This window comes from Panthera tigris, chromosome D3 (genome assembly GCF_018350195.1).
Source record: "Panthera tigris isolate Pti1 chromosome D3, P.tigris_Pti1_mat1.1, whole genome shotgun sequence".
In the NCBI taxonomy this organism is placed as follows: Eukaryota; Metazoa; Chordata; class Mammalia; order Carnivora; family Felidae; genus Panthera; species Panthera tigris.
Window position 1 is genome coordinate 68931059 of NC_056671.1, and position 24507 is coordinate 68955565.

Consider the following 24507-nt stretch of genomic DNA (forward strand, 5'->3'; position numbering starts at 1 on the left):
TATTTGTTTCAGTACCATTTTTGGAAATACCATATTTTCTCTAGACAACTGTGTTAGCACCTTTGTCAAACGCTGTCGTCTGTGTGTGTGTGACTTTGTTTCTAGACTCTCTGTTTCACTGATCTATTCATTTGTTTTGATGTCAACGGCACACTCTCTCCATCACTGTAGCTTTATAATAAGTCTTGAAATTGCACCCTGATAGTTTTCCCACTTTGTTCCCAAGTTGTTTTAGTTATTCTAGGTCATATGCATTTTTATATACATTTTAGAATCAGCTGCCAATTTCTACAAAAAGCCGGCTGAGATTTTAGTAAGATTGCATTGAATCTAGAGGTCTGTTTGAGAATTGATGTCTTTTTTCTTTGTGTAAAACAATTTTTAATGGTTTATTTTTGAGAGAAAGAGTGAGACAGAGCGTGAGCAGGGGAGGGGCAGAGGGAGGCAGACCCAGAATGTGAAGCAGGCTCCAGGCTCTGAGCTGTCAGCACAGAGCCCCAAGTGGGGCTCGAATTCACGAATCGTGAGATCATGACCTGAGCTGAAGGACGCTTAACTGACTGAACCACCCAGGCACCTCAACATCTTTTCAAAAAATTTATTTAAATTCAAGTTACTTAACATACAGTGTAGTCTTGGCTTCAAGAGTAGAACCCGGTGATTCATCTCTTACATATGACACCCAGTGCTCATCCAGAAAAGTATCCTCTTTTATGTCTGTCACCCATGTAACCCCCTTCCACCTCCACACGGAACACTTTTTAGATTGAATTCAGTGTTTTATAGCTTGACTATCGATGACAGACGGCATTATTTCTTCAGGGGGCTTGGCTTACTCTTTCTGAATGCACAAAAAAACTACTTTTGAGTAGAACCATGTTAAGCAATATGCAATCACTTACTTACAGTGGCATTTTTATTTTTAAAATTTAAAATTTGGCCAAAAATGTCGAGATGCCACTTTGCATGGTGCAGGGGGAACTGCCACTCTCCTTCCCAGGCTGCTGGGAGTGTTGGCAGTTGAGGGCTCTTAGATGAGCCTCTCTCCAGGAATTGGCCTCAGCCAACCAAGGAGCTCGAAGGCACAGTTCCTCCCCTGGGGGGCAGTACTTGGCCATTGACTGGTGATTAGCACCCCCGCCCCCTGCAGATCTCCTGGTGGGACCAGCCCTTCCTGCTGCCCTTGAACTCCCCCCCCCCATCCCCTCCCCACCACAGGTGTGATCCCGAGAGCAGTCCCCAGCAAAAGTTTTGCATGCAGATCTCCACCTCACGCAGACAACTGTCTCCTGGGAATTCAGCTGAGGCCAGATTATTTCCTAACCAGCTTCCAATTAGTTCCGAGCTTTGAGGAGTGTAGACAGAGAAAATAAGGTCAGCCCCTGAGGCTCAGAGATGAGACTGGGCCAAATAGGAAGCCAATTATCACTGGCCTGTTATGACTGCTTATGGCCAAAGTCACTTACATCACCCAGGCATGCTTTCTCTTTCACATGGCACCCTTTGAAGCTGCCCTGATTTGGGGAGGAGGAGGAGGAAGCATCTGGCAGGGACAGGGATGATGCAGTGGGAGAGACAGGGAAAGAGGGAGGCTTTGAGTCAAGGCCAAGTGAAGCTGAAGAGAGGCTTGCTCGCGGGGAACAGGGTATCACAGAGCTGGGGCGTTCGGGGAGCACTTGTGGAAGGTGAAGACTCACTTCGTAACTTTCCTCAACTCCCTTTCAACAGGGGCAGGCATGTGAGATGGGAAGTCGGAGGAAATGGCACCAAAAACTACTATACGACTGTGATACTCAAACATGTTTTTATTCACCTGCTGCTGATGCGAATGAAAACCAGAGCTATCCGAGGTGACAGGTGGGCAACCAGTATCCTAACGAACGGATTTCCTAAGTGGTCTTTGCTATTCAGGCAACATTCACCTTGACCTAAATCTTGTCCTATTCTGTCGCAATAATATGTGCCTCATGGAATCCCCCCACATGTTTGAAGAGTTAGAATGGGGTCTTTAAAAACAACCTTGGGCTGGCTCACGTAAGTGAGTTTTCCTTATACAACAGACTTACGTTTTTGTAAATTTAATTATATAATGACTAATAAGTCCTCTCGCCTATGTTCCCTTACAACCATCTCTGCTGTAGGTTTTGTTATGCCCATAACAATGCCTTCTCTTAGCAGAGGGGCAAACTGAAGTCCCCAGAGGTCAGCGGCTGGTACAGGGCCTCTCAGTCAGTGGATGAACTTGGATTTAACTTGGGTCCACAGATATTAAAGCCTGTGTTATTTCCTTCCCTTAAAAGCACTAGAAGACTTTACCTTTCCGAAGAGGGAGTCTGTCCTCTGTATAAATCTGGATGTTCACTTATTGCGAGGTGGGGCCACCTGCTTTCTGTGAGGGAACACCCATTCTACGATTTTCTCATAAGAAAATGGACAATGAGGAAATAGTCTCTTCAGTGCTCCAGGTGAGTGAGAGATGAGATGTCACCAGGATTTCCAAACTTGCCCAACTGGCTCGCTGTGGGATATCACATTCCAGAAGAATGGCCTGGAGATGTTTTACCAGCAGAACCACCTTAGTGTGGTGGGAGGGGATGCTACCCAAGGGAAGGAGCAGCTACAGGAAGAGGAGAAGGGCTCCAGCTATGGCTCAGTAAGGCAGGCATGGAAAGGTCTGGAAGTAGTAGAGGACCCAGTGTGGAACTAGGCCCTTTTCAGTTCCATTCCATTTAATCTTCACTGCACTGCTATGAAATGGATTTTCCCATCCTTTATTTCAAATGTGGACCTTGAGATCTGGAGAGACTGAATCGTCAAATATCAGGGCAATAAGTGGAGGTTGGAATTAAATTTCGAGCCCAGGTCTCACTGACACCAAATCGGTTTTTTTGTTTGTTTGTTTTTTTAAATGTTTTATTTATTCTTGAGTGAAAGAGGGACAGAGCATGAGCGAGGGAGGGGCACAGCAAGAGAGGGGCACAGAATCCGAAGCCGACTCCAGGCTCTGAGCTGTCAGCACGTGGGGCTCGAACTCACGAGCCGTGAGATCATGACCTGAGCCGAAGTCAGATGCTCAACTGACTGAGCGGCCCAGGTGCCCCCAAATCGGTTGTTTTTAAACACTGAGTTACACTGTGTATGAAGCAAGCGGGATAAGGAATTATATTGCGTACCTTCAGACCCCCTATTTAAAATATTTCTTCAACATTTAGTTAGTGGAAAGATTAAGACCGAGAAGGGGAAGGGTTGATGGGTTGCGGGGGAGCAGGCAGCGTCCGGCCTCCTTCACTCAGCAGACAAAATACCGTGGTTACCACCTCCTTCTACCTTATAAGGCACATTGGGGAAACTGTGCTCGCCTGAGCTCCGCATTGAGCGGTATCTTCTTCCCCATTCTGAAGCCCATCGGAGTATCCCTTACAAGCATAAGCAGTTTAAACCCTGAGAGGTGGCCAGGGTGGTCGCGGTGCCGAAGACGGGCTCTTCAGGCACTGCCACTGTCCCCCGTGCGGTCACACCACAGACCACATCTGTGGATACTTCAAAGAAGTCTCGTACTTTTCTGACTTTGCTCAGTATGACTTCCTTCTCTGCTCTGTCCCAGGTTGGCAGCCTGCTTGGAAACGCGGGGCCCCCGCGGGCCAAATGGCTCTACTGTGTCCCTCCTCCTCTGGGCCATGCCACACTGTTTTGTAGCAGGGTTCCGGACACTGTCGTCCCTAGTGGGAGAGCAGGAGGGGAGGGGGCCTGGTGATCATTTCAGGTAATTGTCACCCGCTTGGGTGGCTTTCTCTCAGACTACATCCCCTGCTTCCCTTCAGAATGTCAACAGCCCCAAACAATGTGGCCCCATCTAGCCACATTAATCTGAAGAAAGTTGGGCTTATAGAAAGACCGTTTTCTGGGAAGCCTGCCCCAGGATGTGCACATGGTGATAAATAACCTATTCTCTCCTTTTTATTTACTCCCTGTAATTGTCGATAGACTTTACTGGGGTTGAAGTCCGTGGCATTCCAGTCAAAAATGATTCAAACGGAATATTGCTAAAAACGGTGATTTTGTGTAATTTAGACCTATTTTTATCAAGGAGATTGTAGTCTACCAAGAATTCAGTCCACAGTGTGGCAAATCTTTACTTTGCCCAATCCAATTTCAACACTTAGGAAAAGATAAATCTAAAAGCTTGTACACAAATAATTATATATGAGAAGTGGGAATAAAAGAGAGGTACAGAAATGGGCAAAGATAACCAGAAGTGGCTGGCCAGGAAGGAAGACGCAAGGAAAGCCTGCACCTGCTACACAATGTGCTCATCAGAATCCTGACAATTTTTAGAAGAAAATGAATATAAAAGACACATGTTATAGGGCTAGGGCTTAAGCCAGTCTAGAGGTGCCAAGAAGCCTGTCCTAATCTGTGCAAAGCCAGGAAGGGCTATCACCCGGTATTCACAAGATTAACCTGAGCTGTAAAGATGTGCAGATTATTCTATGAATGAAAGACTCTGGAAGAATACTCAGGGGGTATTTGGAAAGTTTTCGTTTCCTAGAGGATGTTCCAGGCCATGGATCACCCTGCCCTGCAGTTGTGTGCATAACTTCCCCGTGATGACTGGTGAGTTTGCCCAAATTCCATGATCGTGTATTGGCTAACACCATCCGGGAGTGTCATGAGGGCCCCGGGGAAGATCCTGGTAGAGTGGGTCTGGCCACGACAAGGACAGGCACGAAGGTTTAGAACATTTGGCAATGGATGTAACATCTGACTGATTGATACTAGGTTATTCATGATGATGTCAATTTTCCCTTCTTTTGTTCTGGAATAAGTCTCTCATGCATATCAAGTAAGTACTCCAATAATGATTTAATGCATAGTCTTCTGATTCCCTTAGGAAAGGTAGGAAGTACTTAATTAAAGAAGGAAAAAAAAAGCACAGATAAAGCAAATAGCTTAGTCAAGAGCTCACGGCTCAGGGGCACCTAACCTGAGGTTTCTGATGCCAGTAAATGGTCCAAGGAGATGTAGTCTGTTGTCTTTCCTCCTGTACTGGTTTCTTTCTGCCCAAAATATTGGGGTGACCAACAAGATCCTTGTTTTTTTCCTTCTGGTCTTTTCAGAAAGCAAAAGGTACTTTTTCTTTGGGTACATGAATGTTCATAATAATATTATTCATAATAGCCAAAAAGGAGAACCAATTAAAATGTCCATCAACTTAAGAATGATTAAACAAAATGTGGTATGTCCATACAATGAAATATCACTCAGCCACAAAAAGGAATAAAGTTCTGACACATGCTAAGATATGCTAAGATCAGGAAGCCAGTTCCCAAAGACAACATATTGTATGATTCCATCTATGTGGAAAAGAAACCATACAGAATATAGGCAAGTCTACAGATGTAGTTGATTAATGGTTGCCTTGGGCTGAGGGACCTAGAGCAGAGAGGATGGAGTGTGGCTGCTAAACGGTATGGGGTTTCTTTTAGAGGTGATGGAAAAGTCTTAAAATTGGCTGTGGTGATGGTTGTACAACTCTGTGGATATACTAGCAGCCTTTGAATAGTACGTTCCAAATAGGTGAATTGTACGATATGTTAATTATATCTCAATAAAATGGTTGAAATGGAATAAGGAGAGACCTCTACTAAGACTTGAGGTGCTGTAGATGGGAAGCCTCAACTGTGTTTGCGCCTCTTGGTGTAGTCCTGGGACCAGACCTGAGTGTCAGGACAAGCGGTGACAGAAGTTTCCTGTACTGGATAACTAGGGGCTAAAGCCGGGAGGCATTCAATAAATGACTAAATAGATACTGGAATTCCTACTTCTTTGTTAACACCCAGTTAGTGAGGAGGGAGAGAAAAAAGTTTATGTCTCAGGATGTGGATCCAGGAAGGGCTTTGGATGGTGGCCCAAAGAGATTTTGTATTAAGGCTTTCATAGAACCAACACTATGGGGGTATATTTGTATGCCTCTTATCCCTCAGAGAGCACTGTATCTGGGGTCTCATTGGGGGCTTGGGTGCTTTTAGATGGAGGGGTTGAGAGTGGGTGTCTCTTGTCCGGCACTCAGCGTGGAAACCTGGAATGGATAAGGAAACTGCATGGCTCTAAAAGATGTAATCTCCCATTGTAGCAGGTGGCATTTAAAAGAACCATGAAGGTTTTTTCTAGCAGCAAAATTCCCAAAACAGTGCACCAAGTCACCTCTGGAAGACATGGAAACTTTCACGTATGAGGGCACCTGGGAGTAAGATGCAACTAGTTATGGGACTGGGATATGGATTATTTGACTTCTGGGAAGCCCGCAACCAGGGGAGGCTGGAATCTCACCTGTCCCAAGATCAAGTTCAGATGTAAGTAATCTGGTCGGTTGAACACAGTCAACTGTGTCATTTCAATCAAGTCTTAAACCATCTCCCGCTACACTAATCTCTTGTGTTAGGCTGGGGCAAGCCTTTTGCCTCTGTAAACCTGGTGTCAAAGTGTCCGTAGGGATGGGTTTGGAAAAAAATTGTGCAGTCACCTTTCATTTTCCCTGTCACTTCCGTCCTTCAGTTCAACTGTGCCTGGAGCCCAAGAACCAGTGTTGTTCCAGTCTGGTCTCAACTCCTGGGCCTTAGCAATATGGCTGGCAGAGGCCGCAGAAAGACAATGGCTCAGGCTAAACCATTCTGAGAAGCAAATTCATGCTGAGACATATTTGACTGTTATTTAACATGTTGCATTTGCAAAGAGCAAGTCAATTATCTTAAGGAACAATTTAATGACCCCATACCTCATTGTGGTAGAATCTTTTTGCTTTATTTTGTTTTAGGTGGGTGGACTTTCTGAATGCTTCTTAACTGACCTAGTTAAATAGATCAACGCATCCCATACTTTAATGTACATAGGAACCCCCTGGGTATCTTGTTAAACTTGACTGTAATTCAGTGGGGCTGGCATGGGGCCCGAGATTCTGCATTTCTAACAAGCCGCCATGGGGTGCTAACACAACTCACGGGGGACTACCTTTGAGTAGAGGGCCTGCATGACCACCGACCCACAATCAGCAATACTAATGCAGTCAGGAAGGAGCTGAGTTGCTCTTTCTTGAAGCCCCTTTGATGCACTCTACATCCCTCCATCACAGCACTTAAAACATTGGACTATAATTGTTTGCTTCGGGCTCAGCCTCTCTGTTGCCCTGAGAATTCTCACACCGCAGCAGCCATGTCTTATCCACTTCGTCTTGGACTGTGCCTCTCCCCATCTTAGCGCCGTGCTTGGCACGAAGAAGGCACTTAGTGCTGGGTGATGAGCAGACATGGCTCTGGAGGTGAGTGGAGGAGGGCATAAACTCTTACACGGTGCTTTTGTTTCCACTTGGCCATGTGGTGTCATCCAGTGCTTTTCCACCCTGGATGCAGATTAGGGGAATTGAAAAAATACCGATGCCCAGGTGCACTCCAGGTTCCGATTTCATTGAACTGTTTGGGGGCCTATGTCTGGAAGATTTTAAAAGCCTTCTGGGCCCTTAAAACTCAACAACAAAAAGACCGATACCCAACTAAAACGTGGGCAAAAGATTGGGCCAGACGTTTTTTCAAAGAAGGTATACAAATGGCCAGTAAGTGCATGAAGAGATGTGCAAACTCATTAGTCATTAGGGAAAGGCAAATCAAAGCCACAATGAGCTAGTACTTCACATCTAATAGGATAGCTGTAATAAAAAATAAAGAGGGGCCCCCCGGGTGGCTCAGTCGGTTGGGCGTCCAACTTCGGCTCGGGTCATGATCCCACACTTCATGGGTTCGAACCCCATGTCAGGCTCTGTGCTGACAGCTCGGAGCCTGGATCCTGCTTCCGATTCTCTCTCTCCTTCGCTCTCTGCCCCTCCCCCCCTTGCGGTCTGCCTCTCTCTCTCTCAAAATTCAATAAACATTCAGAACACATTAAAAAAATAAAGAACAAAAGATAAGCGTTGGCGAAGATGAGGTGAAATCAGAACCCTTAAACACTGCTGGAGAGAATGTAAAATGGTGCGGCTGCTTTGGAAAACAGCTTGGCAATTTCTCAACAAGTTAAAAACAGAGTTGTCGCATGACACAGCAATTTCATTCCTAGGAATAGGACCCAGAGAACAGAAAACGTATATTCCCACACAAACTTGTACGTGAATGTTCATAGTAGCATTATTCATTATTGCTGGAAAGTGGAAACAACCCAAATGTTCATCAACTGATGACCAGATACATCAAATGTGGTATAGCCATACAATGGAATATTGCCCAGCCATAAAAAGGAACGAAGTGGCTGTTATATGTGTGGATGAACTTCAAAAACATTGTGCTAAGTGAAAGAAGCCAAAGGCCACATATTGTATGGCTCCATTTATATGAAATCTCCAGAATATGCAAATCCATCTTTGTGGATTAATGGTTGCCAGGGAATGGGGGAGGGTGGAAATGAGAGTTATGGGCTTTCCTTTCAGGATGATAGTAATATTTTATTTATTTATTTATTTATTTATTTATTGAGAGTGAGCATGAGTGGGGGAGGGACAGAGGAAAAGGAAGAGAGAATCCTAAGCAGGTTCCACACCCAGTTCTGAGCCCAACTTGGGGCTCAATCTCATGAACCATGAGATCATAACCTGAGCCAAAATCAAAAGTCGGATGCTTAATGGGCTGGGCAGCCAGGTGCCCCATAACAATATTTTAGAATTAGATAGTGGTGATAGTGGTGGGACGTTGCAACTATGCTAAAAGCCACTGAATTTTCCACTTTAAAATGGTCACAATGATGGATTCTAAGTTTTGTGAATAGTATCTTAAAAAAACAAACAAACTTGAAAGCCTCCCAGGAGATTCTGATTTGCAGGCAGGTTTGAGAACTTCTGGTGTCAGATAACCTAGGGTATGTGCTCCCACATTTGCCCTTGAGACGATGACGTGGTTGACCAGGAGTTCTCAACTTCAAATGCACATTGGGAATGACTTGGGGAACTTTAAAAATGCCGATGCCTGGTTCCCCCCACCCCCCTACCAAAAGAGTCTGATTTGAATATTCTGGGTGCAGCCTGGACAGACTCCACAGGATATTCTAATGGGCAAAGTAGAGACCATGTTGTTTCTAAATATTAGGGTCCAGAGGATCACCGCGAGGGTTGTTAAATGCCCTTTTCTGAAATCTGCCCACAGAGATTCTGGTTCAGGAGGCCTGGAGTGGGGCCTGGGAGTCTTTATTATTAATAAGCTCCCCTGGTGTTACTGCTGTAGGTGGTCTGGACCACACTTTGAGAAACCCTGCTTTGGAGGAGGCCTCTCAAAATTTAATGTGCATACAAGTCACCTGGGACCTTATTAAAATGCAGCTTTTGGTTCTGCGTTTCTAAGCAGCTCTCAGATGATGCCTGGGATACTGGTCCATCGACCACCATTTGAGTCTCAAGGCTATAGAGCCATGGTTCTCAAACTGGGGTGCCTGGACAGGCATTAGCATCACCTGGGAACTTGTTAGAGATGCAAAATTCTCAGGTTCCACCTCAGATTTGCTCCACCCACCGGGGATGGGACCCAATGATCTGTTTTGTGTGTGTGTGTGTGTGTGTGTGTGAGAGAGAGAGAGAGAGAGAGAGAGAGAGAGAGAGAGAATTTCAAGTTGGCTCCATGCTGCCAGTGCAGGGCTTGATGTGGGGGTCCATCTCGCGAACCGTGAGATCATGACCTGAGCCGAAATCAAGAGTTGGGCACTTAACTGACCGGGCCCCCCAGGGGCCCCCCCACAGTGATCTGTTCTAACAAGCTCTCCGCACACTGGAGTTTGAGAACCATTGCTAGATATGTATCAAATGCTCTCACCCCCCCATGAATGCTTCCCCAACATGGACTAACACCTCAGTAGAGTAGCTGAGGGCTGTAAACCCGTGAGACGGCCTGTGGCCTCGGGAGAAGGCTGATTCTGAGGAGAGGAAGGCTTTGAAAAGGGGGTGTAGGAGAGGGATGGTGGGTGCTCCCAAGGATTCATGAGGTCCTCAGCCCCGGGTGGTGGCAGAAAGAAGGGCCGGTTCCGAAGGGGGTTGCTGGGCAATAACGGTGGGGGCTGGGGGTGCATTTGTGGCAGGACGGGGTCTGTGACCCAGGGCCTCGTGTCTTCTCTTCATTCCTGCTACAATGCAGGGCACCTGCCTTCCCAGGCCTCCAGGCCCCTTGGGAGAGCCGTACCCCCTCCCCCCTCATTTACACTGAGGTGCTAGGGACTTAATGTGTTACTTCTTCCAGGGTCGTCTGCATTTAAAAAGTGGCTTCCAGGAGAAAGCACTAATTCTAAAGTGGAATTTTAAGCTTTGGGGTTCCCGGATAGGAGACTGCCGGGTCTTCAAACCGCACTTCCTCAGTGAAAGTGTAGGGGGCTTATGAATGTGGCTCTGCCTCCAGCTTTCAGCCTGCTCGGCTGGGAGGGCCCCCTCCCTGGGTGCGGCCGGGAGAAGTGAGCCGAGGAATTCCCCATCTGCTGGGCCGCCTCCTGGAATCTCTCACAGCCCCATCCTCTGTGGGAGAGCGGCAGCAATTAGCATAACTGGAACAGAAACGCTTTGTCTACATTCCAGACTGTGGGATTCAGGCCTCCCCGAGAGACATGTTAATTGTGTAGAAGGGACCCCGGGTGCCTCTTGGTGCCAACCCTTGCTCAAATGTTGCTGCTGCTGGAAAATAAACCAGGTGTAGGTGGATCCACGGCCCAGGCTTGTGCACTGATTAACCCCTTTCTCATCCAGGAAGACTGCTGCCCCTCCAGCCACTCGAGGTCCCTGTCCTTTGTGGTCAGGACAACCTGCTTGTTCTTGGCATGAGTGTGTCCATCCTGCAGCCTGGCAAAGTAGGACTTTGCCCAGATTGGCCTTCACTTCACCCAGATTGGCCTTCCTCCCCATCTGGGCTGCAGTTCCTTTATAGGGGACCTTGGTTTACACTTAACTCACTAATCAGCCAATCAACCAATCAGTGTTTATTAAAGAAACTCTTTGCCCAGCACTGTGCCAAGATCAATAAGGCACCACCATCCGGAAGGAGGGGGGTGCAGCCCGGGATAGGGGTACACAGTTGAGTGAACAGTGACATACCAGTGGTGAGTAGAGAAATGCATCGGATGCTCTGGGGACATTGAGGAAGGGGTCTGGAAATGTGCCTGGGAAGGTGTGGTGGTGTGGGGTGGGGGGGGGAGGTGTGGGGGAAGCCTTCCTGGAGGCGGTGACATTGGAACATTATTAAGAATGAGTATGGGGCGCCTGGGTGGCTCAGTCAGTTAAGTGTCTGACTTCGGCTCAGGTCATGATCTTGCGGTTTGTGAGTTCGAGCCCCGCCTTGGGCTCTGTGCTGACAGCTCAGAGCCCGGAGCCTACTTCCGATTCTGTGTCTCCTTCTCTCTCTGCCCCTCCCCTGTTCACGCTCTGTCTCTCAATAATACATAAATGTTTAAAAAAAAAAATTAAAAAAAAAAAAAAGAATGAGTAGCATTTTATCACATAGGTGTCCCAGACAGGGAAAGGCATCTATGAAGTCCACGGCGGGACAGAGTTTGGGCTTTCCTAGGACCATAGGCAGCTGAGGTGGCTGGACTGTGGGCCCACTGTGAGAGGGACAGGAGACAAAACGGAGAGGTGAGTGGCTGAGTCCTGGAAGATTTGATGTTCCAAGCTAAATTGTTTGGAGGTTGAGGGCACTGGGCAACCAGTAAGGGGTTTGTGTTTCAGAAAGCGAGGGCCATAGTGCTGAGGATGGACTCGGAGGGCGCCCTGGAATTGGGGGTACCAGGAAGATATCAAAGTGCTGAGGAATGAGACCCAGGCAGGGGGAGCGGGGAGAGGAAGCAGACAGTGAGGGAGGGGGGCGTCTGGGGTGACACAGCCCAGGGTCATGTGTCTGTGATGTTGCCACGGGAATCAGGACAGGGATGAGGACAAGTTCTGTCCCGGACACAGAACGTCTGCGGTGCCCGAGGGAGGACCTGCCCCATGGGAGGGGCCCGGAGTGAAGGAGAGGGAAGGGGATGGAGAGATCTGACATCAGAGGTGGTGTCACCATCTTTGAGAAGAAAGGCAAGGAGGCTGGCTGAGTTTGCATCCTGGCTTTGCCTCTTACTAGTCGCGTAAACCGGAGGAAGACGCGATCTACAAGCCGTCTGTGCGTTGCTTTCCACTTTGGCGGAAAAGGAATCAAAGTCCTACTTTGCCAGGCTGCAGGAGGACTGCATCAGGGAATATGTGGAGGGTGCCTGGCACGGCATCTGGGCCGCCGAGACACTTGGTCGTTTTAAGTCACCAGGGAGAAGTTGAAGCCGGGTGTGGGTAAAATGGCCCTGGGGAGCATGAGCCTTGTGCAAAGGAGAGAGTCAAGAACACAATCTCCAAGGAGCCAGCAGCCGGCCAGCTAGGAGAGAGGGGTGAGGGGGACCCAGATGGGAGGAGGGAGTGTCCAAGAGGCCAGACATCACAGGGGCTTACGGAATGAAGGGGGAGACTGCAGCTCATCCGTCCCGAGGTTCCTAGTCATTTTAGAGCACTTTCAGCGGAGTGGGAAATGAGTGTGCATAATATTTGCAAAAACATTTTTGTGAAGGGTAGGAGATAATAAAACGAAGCAAAAGGGAAACAGGTCCGGGGAAGACTTCTCTCTCTCTTTAACATTTATTTTGAAAGAGAGAGAGAGAGAGCACATGAGCAGAGGAGGGGCAGAGAGAGAAGGGAGAGAAAACCGCGAGCAGGCTCGGCGCTCTCAGCCTGGAGCCTGACGTGCGGCTTGAACTCACGAACTGTGAGATCACCACCTGAGTCGAAACCGAGAGTCAGATGCTTAACCAACGGAGCCACCCAGGAGCCCCAAGACTTCCCTTTTAAGACAGATTTTGTACATCTCTCTTTCCTTTCACTTTCCACATTTTACCGAAATGATCTGTGCAGATGGACATCTGCCTCCCCACCCTTCTCTCAGCCTCCCCTCACCCCGAGAGGAACTGAGGTTGTTGGTTGCCTATGTGTCTTCCCATCAGACCAGGAGGAAGCGTGTGGTGTGGGTTTCCCAGCGCCCCTGCCAGTGCCTGGAACAACATAGGTGCTCCATAAATGCGTCCTGAACCAGCTTGTGGGAACGAGATATCGGATGGAGGCTCCTGCTTCCAGACGCTGCCCGCTTCGCTTTTGCAGTTTACGATGAATTCAGTCAATCGGTAAGTATTTTAGAGCCTGAAGGGCTGCGCGTGTCTGGGGGTTGGAGCCTCAAGGCAGCTAGTGACTCTAGCGTGACCGCGAAAAATGACAAAAGAGCAAAACCTCTGAGGTTGCTCTGATCACCTACTGAGGCCAGTGCAAGCTCAAGCATGCCCATGTCGGCTGCGTAGACCCAGAGTGGCTCACTCCTTTGTTCCCGGAACTGGGGTTTGTGGTGCCAAGGATGTGCTAAGTCTTGTCCTTCCTGGGTCATGAAAAGTCTTCATGGGAAGCAGGGTCCTAGCGCTGATTTCATAAATGGGTGCTGTGGAGGAAAGGCTCTGACCACTCAGTGTCCCACTCCTCACTGGTGCCTGCAGTTGTCCTGTTCTAAGTGTGGCCTGCAGGGGTAGGGACGCAGAACGACGTAGTAACCTCAGCCTCCTCACCTGGGGAAGTCAGCAAGTCATTTCAGCTCCTGTTGCCTCTGATTCAGTTTGAGATGCTTTCTGGAGATTGGGTTTTGGTAGGAAGAGCCCGGAAGGATGGTAAGCGTTTGGGAGGAAAGAAGGGTGACAGGCTGAGAGATGGGAGATTATGGCTTTGGGAGAGCAGCTGCCAACCTCCCTCGTGTCACTTCCCATCCAGCTGAGGAGTCAGGATGACAGCAGCCATGAGATACCCTGACGGTCAAGGCAAGTTCTTGGTGACGGCAAGTTCGGGCAAAGTGATACACGTGGGATCCAATGGGAAACAGTAGTTTGGATCAGAGGAGGTCAGACCTGCCCTGGAAGAAACCCAAGGGTCCATGAGGTGGTCTCAGGACTCCCTGGGACCATTCTTTCTAGGGCCTTCTCATTGGATCTGCTCTGTCCTGGACAGCTTCCGGTTCTACCCAGTGCCATAATCAACCTCTCCAGGTAAGCCAGGGCCAGAGCAGACCCAGCCTGTGGGGATGGAACATCTTGGCACAGTCTTCTCCCTCCGCTACAGCGAAAGCACGCAAGGAATGTCCCTCTGCCCTTGACGATGCTGGCCCATGAAGGCCTGGTTTTGAGTCTGAGTGGATAGAGCGGAGATTCTGAGAGAGCTTTGTTCTTTCTTCTCTTTGACCTTGAGGTTTGAGGCAGGAAAAGCAGATAGGAGGATGCCTCCCAGGGCTCTGCTGTCCTTAACTTTGCACGGAGCCTGTGTTTCTGCTGTGCTTGTAGCTCTCCCCGCGCCTCGCATCGGGCTGGGCAAACAGGTGTTGCCCTGAAAATACTTGCTGATTGACTAAATCAATTGTAAAGTGCAAAAGCGAGGCAGTTTTTCGCATTTCTGTACTTATATACGTTGAAATCTGCCATTTCAACCTCATCCCGAAGGAGGAAGTTCAAGTTAGCTGTTTGAACGGTGGGAACTTTTGTGCCCTGGGTCCTTCTCCCACAGTGGGATGTACTCCCGGATCAGCTGCACCCACTGCCCCACAGAGTGGGGACACCCCAAAGCAGCCTCGGTCACCTTCTGGTTCTGATCAGGTAGCCAGAGCGTGTTTTGTGACTTGGTCAGGCAGGGTTTGCTCTAAGAAGTGGTCTTTACAGCTTGAAGTTGAGGAGACCCTTTCTGATGCCTTGTCGTCAAGTTGGCTTGAGAGGGTGAAGTAATTCCAGCCTCTGTGGAGTCTGTTTTTCACTACACCCTGAAAAGGGGAGGCAATGAACTTGGAGTCAGAAGACTGAGTAGTGCTGCCCCTCGAGATCCATGGATACGTCACAACCTGGGCCTCAGTTTTCTCATCTGTAAAGTGGGGATAAGAATAATTATCCTTGCCCCTCCCAGGCTAGTTTTGAGGACCCGATGAGATGAAAATAGGAAGGAGCCTTAGAAGCTGCCACGTGCAATCCTGAGGAAAGAGATGGTTCTTCTGATTGGGATCCGGCTGGCTCTGCCTCCTCCAGGTATCTGCTAGATCAGACCACACGGGCTCGCAGGATGTGTGGGCTGCATGTGGCATGAGGCTCGCTCCACCCCATCCAGGACCGTCTAACTGGCAGCACAACCTGTTGTCTTGAATCTCTTGCCCATTTTGCCCCACAAGGGAGAGGCAGTGGGGGCTTTAGAGCCAGAAATGTCTTCCTGGTTCCTGCCATGAGCAAACCGAGCCTCCCCAGGGCCACACTCTGAGCTCCCCCAGAAGGGCATTGCTGGAAAGGATGAAAGCCTGGCCTTCATCTCTGGGACAATGATAACCTTCATGGCCAGGCAGGCCTTTTGCTGCTCCCCTCAGTGACGACACGACTGGAGCCCAGCCCACCTCTCTGTCGCACACCCCGGTGTTGAATGAATACGCGAGAAGACCAGGAATCACGCACAGGACAATGACAACTGTGCGCTTGGAATGTCAGACAGTCCCAGAAATTCTCTTGTGGTTGAGAGGCAGCTGGGTTGAGAAGGGCTGAAGATCTGGATAAGGGGCAGGTGTCGCTTATGAGCCCTTGGGCAGCATCTCATTGAAACCCTCTCATGGGAAGGGCGCCCGGGGGGCTCAGTCGTTAAATGTCTGACTTCAGCTCAGGTCATGATCTCCACACTGGCAGTGCGGAGCCTGCTTGGAATTCTCTCTCTCTCTCCCTTCTGCTCTCTCTCTCCCTCTCGCTTGTGCTCTCTTTCTCAAAATAAGTAAATAATCAAACTTAAAAAAAAACCCACAAAAAACCCCACCTCTTATGGGAAGCAAGTCAGTGCCAGAGGAGGGGGTGGTGGCTTTCTGGGGGGCTATCTCTGAGTGGTGGCTGAACCCAAACGTTAGCATCAGGACTGTGGAATTTAGTTAAAAAAAAAATGATCAGTTTCACACCAAGAGCAATTTTGAACAGGCATGTAAGAATCAACGACATAGGATGCTTCCTCGTCAGGAATCTACAAGAAAGGGTGTTAAATACAGTCACATGTCGTTACGACCCGCAGCGGATTGTGACAACCGCTATGAGGGAGGTGCCAACACAGTGTGATGCGTGTTGTGTGTATTGCTCTGGTCTGAATGTTTGTGTCTCCCCCAGATTCCTATGTTGAGGCCTTATCTCCAAAGTGGCAGTGTTAGGAGCTGGGGACTTCAGGAAGTGATGAGGTCATGGGGGTGGAGCCCTCGGGGATGGGATCAGCGCTGTTGAAAAGAGATCCCACAGGGGCGCCTGGGTGGCTTGGTCGGTTGAGCGGCTGACTTTGGCTCAGGTCATGATCTCGCGGTTCGGGAGTTCGAGCCCCGCGTCGGGCTCTGTGCTGACTGCTCAGAGCCTGGAGCCTGTTTCAGATTCTGTGTCTCCCTCTCTCTCTGACCCTCCCCCGTTCATGGTCTGTCTCTCTCTGTCTCAAAAATAAATAAACGTTAAAAAAAATTTTTTTTGAAAATAAAAAAAAAGAAAAGAGATCCCACAAAGCTTCCCCTCCTTCGGCTAACTCTCTTCCCACCACCTTCAGTGCGGGTGTCATATGCACATGTAATCGCTCATGCTCACTCTCATGTGAGCATCTCTCACATCTCACTCTCATCTAAGCTCCCCTTAGGCTCTAATCCCGACTTTTCCCTTCAGGTTTTCCGTCCACTAAACAGGTTGAACTAGATGAGTTTCACCGGGGTCCCTTTCAGCACTGCAACTCTTGAACTTTGTGACGAGTTAGCAAGCCACTGGAGGACAGACATTCTGCCCCCCCGTACATCTCTGTGCCCCTGATAGCAGCAACACGGAAACCATGGCTAAGTCCGTGTTGAGTTTGTGACTGTGACAGCCGGCCTCACTGCAAGGGCCAAAGGTCTCCTTGCTGGCATGGGTCTACAGTGTGGTGTGGATGCCCTTGTCTCTTGGACTGCGTATTACCCAACAGGATGTGTATACATATAGATTATTTTAAGGAATTGGCTTATGTCATTGTGGAGATCGGCAAGCACAAAATCCACAGGCTAGGCTGCCGGCCGAAGGCCCAGAGGAGGAGTTGCAGTTCAAGTCCAAAGGCAATCTGCTGACACAATCCCTTCTTCCTGGGGGAGGTTGTTAGTCTTTGTTTTCTATCAAGTTCTTCAACTCATTGGATGAAGCCCACCCACATTAAGAGGATAATCTGCTTTACTGGTGTCTACTGATTAAAATGTTAATCTCATCTAAAAAAATACGTTCACAGAAACAACTAACGTTTGGCCAAATATCTGGGTACTGTGGGCCAACCAAGTTAATACCTAAAATTAACCATCACAGACTGGTTATCTTGCTTTTCTATGAAGTTCCCCACTGGCCTAGGTGTTTGTTCCTGGTCTTGGAGGCTGGTATGCCAAGATCCTCCCACTGAGAGCAAAACATGTATCCCAAATGAATGGAAAGAAGGTGTTGTTCTGGGAGTGCATGTGCAGAACCCAATCCCGGGCAGTGGTTGGCAGTGGTAGCTGGTGTCCCAGCAAAGCGTCTTCCACAACACCAGTGATCATAGGATCTGCAAGCTCATGTTGTAGGTCATGGCCTTTGTGTCTCAGTTTCCTCTTCCATTAAGAAGGTGACAATTTGTGGGACTGACTATGCTAATAAGATGTGAGTGCCTATCATATAACAGATGTCACATAAACGACACTCCATAGGTGTCAGTGTTCTTGTCTCTTTCTTCCCTGCCTCCCTCCTTCATTTCCCAGGGGAGATGATTTTCCTTGGACCCAGTGACAAGGATTGAGACAAGTAATCTTCCTTGCTTTGTGGGCAGATATTTTTCTAGTTCCCTCTTTCCACTTGCATGTAGCCCTTTGGGGATCCAGTACAGTGTCCTATTCGACTACACACCCTCGGGACAGCCTTAGGCGTTGTTTCCATATTCCCCAACTTCACAACCTTTTCCACCAATCCCCACCAGCTATCAGTACCCATTGTGTGGGGAGAGTGAGTGCTTCTGTTGTCTTGCCTCACTGGCCAGAAGGTAACTCATTTATTTCAAGAATTTTTTTTTTTTTCCCCTCCTCTTAACGGCCCCACTGTGTGTGACTCAGACCCAGGATAGTTCATGAGTGAGTAAGACATCACCGGTAAATTACAAGGGTTTGGCACCATCAACGTGGAAGGAGTGTTCTTTCTTCTGTGACCTTATACTTACCTTAGGAGCAAACAAAGCCCAAAGAAACAGAGGCACTGTCTCATCTGCCCAAGCCGTTTCTCTCAGGGGTAGTGGTCTAATCCCGACTTTCCAGATCACTTTGCAGTGGAAGGTAAAACAGATCAGGCAAACAGAAACTCTAAAGTAAATAAGATAATGGTTTAGTGACCCCAGGCTTGTCTTGAATGAGCCAGGGGCTGATAAGTTTCCACTTACCTCTGATAGGTAAGATTGGTTGACAAGTATGTTAAACAGGAAGGAAGTCAACATTCAAGTTTCTATCATCAAATATTTGTAATATAGCTGACCCTTGAACAACAGAGGGGTTAGGGGCACTGACCCATAGCTCAGTCAAAACTTCATACCTAACTTTTGACTCCCCCAAAACTTAACTGGTAATAGCCTACTGTTGATCAGAAGCCTTACCAATAGCATGCACAGTAGATTCACCCATATTTTATACATTAAATATATCATATACTGTATTCTCAAGATAAAGTAAGCTAGGGGAAAGAAAATGTTAAGAAAACCATGAGAAAGAGAAAATACATTTGTAGCACTATGCCGTATTTACTGAAAAAGACCCACCACCAATATGTGTGCCTGTGCAGTTTAAAGTCGTTCAGCTATAGTTGATTTTGTCAAAGAAAACCACGAAGTGCTAGAAAAGAGGTTCTGCGGAGTAATGGAAGCCCAACCAACCTAAGGTGAGCACATGCTCAGGCTGTGCAGTGCTTCCCTGGGAGTCGACCTGGCCTGCCCGTTCCACGTTCTGGGTTCAGGGTCTGTCCTTGGAGGGCTGCCTGTGGCCTTGAGTGAGAGCATCACCAATTTGCGTGGAATTTGCTCACCAATCAAACAATTCCAAACTCAGGGTTGAGGCATGTGGCATTAGAATCCCAGGGGACCTCATTGAACACACACACACACACACACACACACACACCCAAATTTCCCCACCCCATGTGGGTTTGACTTGGCAGGACAGCAGTGGGGCCAAGAACCTGCATGTTCACTGACCTTGCCAGGCGATTCTGCCGCAGGGCCCGGTGTGGGAACCATAGTCTTAACTCGGTGTAGACTGATTGGAGATGGAACATGTACTTCCATATCAGCCCCCTTTCTGTTCCCTCTCTGACTGTGCTTTTCCACTGTTTCTTGGCCTCAACACTATAATATGTGTGGGTGTGTGCTCTCAAGAATATGTAGTTATCAGATGTTCTAGGAGTTTAACCCACCCTCCTCATAATAAAAGACATTCTCACACAACCCCTTCCTCCCCCCAGGTAATCACGGTTAGTGACTAACCATGAACAATTATTATTTAATTGTTTAATAACAATTATGATTCAATCATTCATTAAAAATCATAAAAATATTTAATAACTTGTTTAACTAATTAATAATTACAGAATTATTAGTTAATTGATTGCTTTCTTGATGTCTGTGTCTCCGGCTAGAATGGGAAAGGAAGTTTCCCTGCACACACACGTGTGTATTTGGACTCTTTTCCTTTGTTTATTTAAGTTTATTTTTTTTAAGACGGAGGAGGGGGTGCTCTTCCCTGTGCCGCAACCCCCCCCCCCACCTTAGACTTTGCCTCCTCTCTGCCTCCACTCAACAGCCCTACTTTCTATATCCTCTACATGCTCTCTGATTAGGACAGCCTAGCCTGAGTCCCTCTCCAAGACCTTATATACATGGGCACAACCGGAAGCCACGTCTTCATGTGAGCGCATTCTATCACCCCGATTAGATCAAGGAGGGCAGGAAATAGGCTCCCAGGACTCACTAGTGCCCTGCACGCTGATGGAGGTCCAGCTATTCTGGGTAACTGACTCCCGGTGAAACACGCCTGGCTTCCTGTGCTATATGAGGCATTGGCAACTGTTTCCACCGGTGGCTTAGACAATGGAAAGAACAGCTCTTTTGTTGGGGAGAATTCTGGGTGTCTAAAGAAAACATTGCTCTGACCAAAGCAATCCATTTCCTCATTCATTTGTCCTTTGATTTACTCCTTCTCAGGAGAACTACCAGGTCCAATTCCAGGTAATACACGCTCCCGGGGAATTTACCATCGCACTGGGACAATGAGGCTTAAAACAGTTAGACAACAAGGCAAATCAGCATGTGACTAGGTGCCTCACATACTTGATTCGAATCTTGAATTGAGGAGGTCAGAGAAGGGCGCCAGGACTGCAGGGCGGTGTAGGCTCTGTGGTGCGAAGTGGTTTCCCAGGCCGTGGAAGGAAGAGCAGAATTTACACACGCGGAAGAGAATGTGGGAGACCTTCCGGGCGAAGGACACAAGGCAGAAGAAAGTTGGTGTTTTGCAGGAAGCGGAAGGTGTTCTGGGGCAGTGGAGGGAGCAGAAAAAACTAAATGAGGGTTCTGTGCTGCTTCCATGGACGTAGCAGGTGAATGGGCCCACTCGGGCCATTCCAGGCCTTGTCTGGGAATCGCTCTGGTAACCAAGAATGTGTGACAGTCGCCTGCTGGGGCCGTCCTCGCTTCTTCCCATGCCCCACAAGCAGGCCCAGCCGGGGCCGGAGGCCTCAGCCAGACCACTCGTGCCTCATTCCAGGCTCAGAGGTAGCAAGAAAGGCTGGAAAGGCAGAGCTGTTTGATTTCCAAGCCTTTCCAAGCCCGCCAGGTGGAAGGCAGCCAGAGAAGCAGAAGCCGGTGACAGCCTGCCCGACTGCCTTAGACAGCTACTCAAGGGAACAATTGGGCAGAAAGGGGGTGGGTGGCAGGTCAGGGAACGTGGGCCAGTGGAATTCTGAACGAGGTCAAAGTCCAATTTGGTACAGTGCTTTATTACCAATTTAAATCTCATCTCTCCTCCCAGGGTGGCTGCTGTCCCTGTAGGAGGAAGCCAGGGCTGCCCCAGGGGAAATTTGCATTTAAAGAATCTAAGTGCTCGCTTGGTACCCTGGCAGGGCAGCAGTCTGGCCTGACTGTTCATCCCAGCGTCCAGAAGTCACACACCAAGTTTGCTCGTATTTTGCCCATATCCGGACCCCCGCTTGCTTGTGGGGACAAAAAATAAATAAGTAAATAAATAAATAAAAAATTCCCAAACTCTTTGTGCTTCTTCCAGGATAGGGGGGAAGGGTCTCTGAATGTGCAGTGTGGGCGATGGTGGGGTCTGGAAGGTGGTGATCCTGTGTTCTTCTGAACTGGGACTGGATGAAATTCCTAGGGGAGCAGCTATCAGCGGCAGCAGGGTGTTCGAGCCCCGCCTGTAATGTGGCCCATAGGTTGAGGCAAGGATCTGGGTGACCACGGAGATCTGGCGGGGGATTCTCCAGACGTGGTGGGCTGGTTTATTCCCGGCACGTGATCCCGCTTGGGGCAAGGGTCTCTCTTGGGGGACACTGGTTTCTCAGTCTTTGACCTCATCTGGGGTACTTTAGGAAATATTCGTGCCTGGTTTCCAACTCCCCGGAGATTCTGATGCAGCAAATCTCTACCCCCCTCTCTTTCCCCATCAATCCCACTGCCTCCACCGCCATGCCCACCATCCTGAGGAAAAGGGACAGACAAGTTCCAACTCACTACAGCACCGTGGGTTGGTCTTTTTGTGACCGCTTTACCTTTTAATCAACACACATCCACTGGGAACCTGGGTGTTGGTGAAAGCGTAGCCTGGTCGCTTAAAATCTACACTGCTTGGGTGTTTGGTTTCAGTTGTACTGTCCGTGAGAAGAGGGAGCATATGGTACAATGTGTTCATGACATCAAGGCTCCTGGGGACAATGACCTCACAAGGAGACTTGTTTGTCAGCACCCTCAGAGGTAAAGCCTGTCACAATCCCTTGGCTGCTTGTTGGGCTGGGACATCAGATGTGGGTTATCCAACACCCTGGACCCAGGAGCCCCGTGCGTGCCCGCACACAGACCTGCCTCAGGCACCTGAAGAAACATTCTGTGTATCCTATAGCTAAGTTTGTGGTCAGCGAGGCCTGGCTGGCCCTGACTCCATCTAAGCATTCTTGGGACTCAGGAAGTGAGCTTAGGTTCTGCTGTGGGCCTCGGGAATTCCTTATCCTCCCCTTTCAGCTAGCAATGTGGAACAGAGGTTGATGTGACAGGGACGCTCTGTTGTCTCTTCCAGTCTGACTGGAAGAAACAGGGAAATCCAGAGCTGTTCGAGAACATGTGGGCCCCTCCAGGCTCTGGTGACTGCCTACAGCTGGCAGGAGCCTGGGAGAGGAGTTACTCAGAGGTCGGCACCACAAATCATCTTTACTGGGCCACGTTCCCCACATGAAAACACCGAGCCCCACTTGGGTCCATTGGCCACTCACTTTGAAAGCAGAGGGAGGTTTTGCGCATCACACACGTTCAGGACCCCACCCCACATCAGGGGTCCTCGGTAGCACCAGGCGCTCAGAGTCTGAAGCCCAGAGGTCTTTGGAACGCCATCCAGAACACTTTATCGTCAGCTTCCAACCTCTCCTGTCCTTCCAACCTTCCAACTATCTGTCTCTTTGCTCTCACCTCAGATATTCTCAGACCGACCCACTCTGCCCACCTCACCTCCACCTCCTCTGGGACGTTTCACAGGCCATTGTCCCTGTGTCCATTGCACCATAGGTGCGGAATACCTACTTCCTCCTTAGATACTCATCAAAGTCTACTGGCCCATGCAGGTCCAGTTCTGGAAGATCTCCCTCAACTGGGAGTGATTTATCTGCATTTCTCCAGAATGGCGCTTTGTATTATCTGTCTCCATATCCCTAGAGTATAGCATGGTACGAAGAAGCTGAATAGGACCGGGTTGACAAGTAAGTATGCCTCGATGACCCATGTCACTAATTTGGCACTCTGCCTTGAGCGTGTAACTCCATGTACATACATCATCTAAGTTCGAAGCTCAAGAAGGCACAGGTCTTGCAATTCACTTCTCTCTGCACTCGGCAGCACACGGCCCAGAAGCTGGGACATGGAGGTGTTCAGTGACAGATGTGTTTTGATACTGAGGAAGAGAGACATTCAAAGTGGCTTCCTTCCTGCTCCCTAATTTGGACACTCTTTCCGCCAAGGCCATTTCTTCACCGTCCCTGCCACCCACTCCCTGCTCACCTGGGCTGTCACGTGTTTGCTCTTTCTGTTCTCCAGTCCCTCTCTTTGTTGCCCCAAGCCCTTCCCGTTGTTCCCAAGGTGCGCTTGAACCCCACCTCACCCATAGTAACCACCTCTAGATCTCTCATGACTGGGAAGACCCGGTTCACCAACTTTGGTCTGCAAGCAATGGCATAGTTCTTAATTTCTAAAACAGCTTGTTTCAGTTCATTTTATGGGTCAACTTGACTGGGCTAAAGGATGACCAGAGAGCTGGTAAAACATTATTTCTGAGTGTGCCTGTGAGGATGCCTCCAGACGAGGGTTGCATTTCAATCGGTAGGCTGAGGAAAATGGAGCCTCTCACCAATATTGGGTAGGAATCACCCAATGTATTGAGGGCTTGAAAAGAACGAAAAGATCAGGGGAGGGAAATTCACTCTGCCTGAACTGAGATGTCCATCTTTTCCTGCCCTCAGACACCAGTGTTCCTGCTTCTCGGGCCTTTGGACTCAGCCTGGGACTTAGACCATCTACCCCGATCCTCAGGCCTTTAGCCTTGAGCTGCATTACACCATCAGCTTTGCTGGTTCTCTGGCTTACTGACAGCAGATCCTGGGACTTCTTGGCCTCCGTAATTATGTGAGCCAATTCTTACAATAAATCTTCTCTCTCTCTCTCTCTCTCTCTCTCTCTCTCTCTCTCTCATATACATCCTACTGGTTCTGTTTCTCTGGAGAACCATGACTAATAACACAGTTTAATGTTGATTTCATCTCCTCAGCCTACTGGACTGTGAGACAATTCAATCCAAATATTTCTTTGGCCACTATGTGATCCCCTACTGGGTTGGATAAAGGCCCCAGGCCACTCCCGCCATGAGTCACTAGTCCATATGTCTCACAGTGGCAATGCCCCCACCCAACAGGTGCCGACTCTCTGGATCTACCGCTCTGCGTCTTTCAGATCACCTTTGGGCCATGGGTCAGTTTTATGGTATGGTTTTAAATTTTAATCTTTTTATTTTGGTAAAACATATGCCATATATTTATACATAACATAAAATTTACCTTTTTAGCCATTTTTAAGTGTATAATCTAGTGGCATTAAGTACATTTGCAATACTGTGCAACTATCCCTACCATCAA

General features: G+C 48.6%; 2 long non-coding RNA genes across 2 annotated transcripts; one reads left to right on the forward strand and one right to left on the reverse strand.

The window, feature by feature from the left end:
• Nucleotides 1-18116: 18116 nt before the first annotated feature.
• Nucleotides 18117-21992, reverse strand: LOC122232622. The gene is made up of 3 exons (XR_006209981.1): nt 21889-21992; nt 20444-20643; nt 18117-18431 (listed from the first exon to the last, which is right to left on the reverse strand). It is a non-coding gene; the product is annotated as an uncharacterized LOC122232622 (long non-coding RNA).
• Nucleotides 21993-22187: 195 nt separating this feature from the next.
• Nucleotides 22188-23984, forward strand: LOC122232777. Its single transcript, XR_006210173.1, has 3 exons — nt 22188-22301; nt 22948-23082; nt 23839-23984. It is a non-coding gene; the product is annotated as an uncharacterized LOC122232777 (long non-coding RNA).
• The last annotated feature ends 523 nt before the right edge of the window (nt 23985-24507 follow it).